Source organism: Physeter macrocephalus, chromosome 21 (assembly GCF_002837175.3).
Source record: "Physeter macrocephalus isolate SW-GA chromosome 21, ASM283717v5, whole genome shotgun sequence".
NCBI lineage: Eukaryota > Metazoa > Chordata > Mammalia > Artiodactyla > Physeteridae > Physeter > Physeter macrocephalus.
In genome coordinates, this window is record NC_041234.1 from 33,040,021 (window position 1) to 33,045,112 (window position 5,092).

The following is a 5,092-nucleotide window of genomic DNA, read 5'->3' on the forward strand; positions in this document are numbered from 1 at the left end:
CCCGCATACCACAAAAAAAAAAAAAAAAGGGGGAAATTTGGACACAAAAACAGACACACACACAGGGAGAACACCACGTGAAGATTAGTATTATGCTGCCACAAGCCAAGCAACTACCAGAAGCTGGGAGAAAGGCCTGGGGCAGATACTTCTCTAGTGCCTCCAGGGGGAACATGGGCACTGCCAACACCTTGATCTCAGACCTCTAGTTTCCAGAATTATGAGACAATGAATTTCTTTTGTTTAAGCCACCCAGTTATGGTACTTTGTTATGGCAGCCCTAGTAAATTAATAAACCATTAATAGCCACTCTCCACTTCCCCCTCCGCTCAGCTACTGGAAACTAATCTACTTTTGTCTCTAGGGATTTGTCTATTCTAGATATTTCATATCAATGGAATCATAGAATAGGTGGCTTTTTGTGTCTGGCTTCTTTCTTTTTTTAACTGAGGTATAGTTGATGTACAATAGTATATGTTTCAGGTGTACAACATAGTGATTCGATTTTTAAAGGTTATATTTCATGTATAGTTATTATAAAATGTTGGCTATATTCCCTGTGATGTACAATACATCCTTGTAGCTTATTGATTTTATACATAGTAGCTTGTACCTCTTAATCCTCTACCCTTATCTTACCCCTACCCCATTCCCTTTCCCCACTGGTATTTTGTTGTCTATATCTGTTTCTGTTTTGTTATATTCATTAATTTTTTAGAATCCACATATAAGTGATTTCATACAGTATTTATCTTTCTCTGATTTATTTCACTTAGCATAATACCCTCCAAGTCCATCCATGTTGTTGCAAATGGCAAAATTTCATTCTTTTTCATGGCTGAGTAGTATTTGACTTCTTTAACTTATAATGGTTCATACACATTGTACATTGTATCAGTACTTCATTCCTTTTTATGGTTAACTAATATTTCATTGTATAGATACACATTTTGTTTATCCATTTATCAGTTGATTGACATTTGGTTTGTTTCCACTTTTTGGTTATTAGGAATGATGTTACTCTGAACATTTATGTACAACAAGTTTTTTTGGTGAACATGTTTTTTCAATTCCCTTGGGTATACACCTAGGAGTGAAATTGCTGGGCCATATGGTAACTCTGTTTAATCTTTTGAGGGACTGCCAAACTGTCTTCCCAAGTGGCTGTATCTTTTTATTCAATACATTCCCACCAGAAAAGTAGGAGAGTTCCAATTTCTTCTCATTAATTTTAATACAATGACTGCATGTTACTCTGAATAAAAATATGATGAGTTTGTTTGGCTTTTAATAGGTTTGAGGTGTGAATTAGATTCCCAAGCATTATGTGCAGTAGGAAATGTAAGATTATGGTTTAGAAAAAATTCAGTCAGAGATGCAGATATGAGATTGAGCACACCTCCCCCTCATAAATATAAGCTTCTTTTATTCCTTTGAAGACTATATCCACATGGTATACCATCCAAAAGAAAAACTAATTCAAAATAGTTACAACTTTTTTCTTATTCTATGACTAGCTTCTTCATATTCTTTGTCCATTTTTCTATTCTCTCTTACAACAGTTTGTGGGGATATTTTTATTAGGAATAGTAGCTCTGTTGTAAGTGTTGCAAATATTTTCCCCAATGTACATCTTTTTTTATTTATTTATTTATTATTTATTTATTTATTTTATTTTTGGCTGCGTTGGGTCTTCGTTGCTGCACCTGAGGTTTCTCTAGTTGTGGTGAGCGGGGGCTACTGTTTGTTGTGGTGCACGGGCTTCTCATTGTGGTGGCTTCTCTTGTTGCAGAGCACGGGCTTTATTTGTTGTGGTGCACGGGCTTCTCATTGTGGTGGCTTCTCTTGTTGCAGAGCACGGGCTTTAGGCACGCGGGCTTCAGTAGTTGTGGCTCACAGGCTCTAGGGTGCAGGCTCAGTAGATGCGCCGCACGGGCTTAGCTGCTCTGCGGCATGTGGGATCTTCCCAGACCAGAGCCGTGTCCCCTGCATTGGCAGGCAGATTCTTAACCACTGCGCCACGAGGGAAGTCCCCCCCAATGTACATCTTACCTTTTGATTTTTTTTTTTGATTTTAAAGATGTTTTAATGAGGTCTAGGATTTACTTTATGGCTTCTGAGTTGTTCCTATTTATCCTCCATCACAATGTTATATGATATTTTCCTATATTTCATTATGACACTTTATTACTTTGTCGTATTTAATTTTAATCCGTCTGGAGTTTGTCATTGTACATGATATGATTTAGGGGTCCAGAATTTTTTTCCCTTACAAATAGATCTACATCATATCAGCACTATCAGTTTCCACAAACTTGGAACAACACATTTGTCATGTTATTTTCCATATATGCATGGCTATGCATTGGACCTCTGCCTTCCACTGACTTTTTCATCAACCATCATAACCTAGTTTAAGTAGATTTATAACTTTATATACAGTAAGGCAAATTCCCCTCTCAATTTCTTAGTTTTTCACACTATTGTTAGCTAAACTTCATTTAGTATTTCATATACTTGACACTGATTCTGGATTTTTTATTCTGTTTCAGTGATTTCTTTAATTCTGCTCTATGCCACATGTTTTATTTACTGTAGTTTATAATGGAGTGTAATATCTTATATGTCTTCCCTTATTATAACTATCCTCAAAATACCCTTGGCTGTTTTCATATATATTTTTTCCTGCCAATTAAAATGAAGAATTGTACCAAAGGCCCGTGATCCTATTTAGAATATTGATTCAAATTGCCTGAAATTCATGGATTAGGTTTATGGACAATTGGGGTTTTACAGTATTGAGTCTGCATTCATGAATACAGTTTATTCTCTTTTATATAGATGACATACAATCTTCTTAGGTTTATTTATAGTTGAATTCTTGCTTTTTGATGTGCATCATTCTTCCTAGTATATATATTTTACTAGTTATCACTGACATGTACATGATGGCTAATCTTGATTCTACAAAGTCCCTAGTTGGTATCTAGCTAGGATATATGTGCATATTAACAATGATACAATTTTCATTTCAGAAAAAAAGTGACAATGCAAAGATTAATTTGAGATGCAGAGGGGAAAAGGGAGGCATTTCAGGTAAAAGTTATCTATGCTAAAGAAAAACACTGGGGAAAAAAGAGGCAAATGTAACAAACCTGGTAAAGGTTTCCATTTGAAGCCAGTGGTTCAAGAGCATTTTCACAAAGGGAATTAGAGAAACTCAGTATTATATCTATGATAAAAAAATTCCCATATAAATCTACTCCCAATACAACAATATTATATATGTGATATATATGATATATATCAGTATTATATATTAATACTGTATTAATTTATACCCAAATAAATTTACTCCCAATAAAACAAAGTTGCTTATGCTAAAGAAAAACCCTTGAAATATAATGAGCGTGAGGAGAATTCTACTCTTGGGAATTCCCTGGTGGTCCAGTGGTTAGGGCTCTGCACTTCCACAGCCATGGGCCTGGCTTCCATCCCCAGGCAGGGAACTAAGATCCCACATGCCCACGTGGTGTGGCCAAAAATAAATGAATAATTTTTTTAAAAAAACCCAGCATGTTTAAAAAAAGAGAATTCTACTCTTGTGCTCAAGGACAAAGATTTTATTTTGAGTAAAATCCTATAAACTTGAGAAATGGCAAAGACTTTTAGTTAATGCTCAGTGTAAACACAGAAAACATGGTGTAGAAAAAACGTACAATTCAAATCAATTTGCAAATGCATTTAGTTCTGGATCACAACTTATTCAGCATTATAAACTTTCTACTGAATAGAAACCTTATTAAAGTAAGGAACATGGAAGACCTTAGCCAATACTCACTTCTTACTCAACATTAGAGAATTCATATCAGAGAGAAATCCTGCAAATGTGTTGAATTAGCCAATCCCCATATCTTACTCAACATCATAGCATTCATACTGAAGTGAAACTCTGTAAATGATATGAATGAGGGAAGGCCTGCAGACATGACCTCTGCGTTGCTGAGATATGAGAGTTCTTGCTGGAGAGAATCCTACAAATGTATTAAATCTGGAAATCCTTTAGATGTGGCTGCACTGTTGCCATTACCAAGCATGAGAGAATTCATACTGCAGAAACCCTGTGAATATAGTGAATGTGGATGGGAGGGATGTGTTCTTACTCAGAAAACTCATATAAAATAGAAATATGAATCTCCTCTATACTCTTTTAAGCATACCTCATACTTTATTCACCAACAGATAATTTAATAAAATCGAAATAATTGTAATTTATAGGTTATCCTTTTTTTCTTAAAGAATCAAGCATTTTTAAGGGAATTCCCCCATCTTATTATTATTATTTAAAAAATTTACTTTATTTATTTTATTTTTGCCTGCGTTGGGTCGTTGCTGTTGCACACAGGCTTTCTCTAGTTGCAGTGAGTGGGGGCTACTCTTCGTTGCGGTGCACGGGCTTCTCATTGCGGTGGCTTCTCCTGTTGTGGAGCACGGGCTCTAGGCGTGTGGGCTTCAGTACTTGTGGCACACGGACTCAGTAGTTGTGAATTGCAGGCTCTAGAGCACAGGCTTAGTCGCTCTGTGGCATGTGGGATCTTCCCGGACCAGGGCTCGAACTCGTGTCCCCTGCATTGGCAGGGGGATTCTTAACCACTGCTCTACCAGGGAAGCCCTATAGGTTTTTCTTGGTTTAGCATGTGAAATTCACACTGGAGGTGGACATTAAGAATTTGTTTTGTGCTACTACATTACAAATCAACAGGAAACTCATACAAAAATAACTGAAGCAAGCAGAAGTATAAAAATACATTTGGCTACAGGCAGTAATTTTAATATATTAACCAGTGGTAAGACATCTGGCAGAAACCACTGTTAAATTCAGATGAGATAGTGACATCAACATAGGACATGACGAGTAAAGCAAAATGACTGAAGAGAGGGGGACAAGAGGAAAGGGCCTTCATTTCTGAAAACAGCAGCTCTACTCACTCTACATACTCTCCTGCCTGTTTCCCACAGTACATATTATTACACATTGGCTTATTACAACATCCTTCAATAACAGAAAGAGACCTTGAAAGTAGAATCGTCA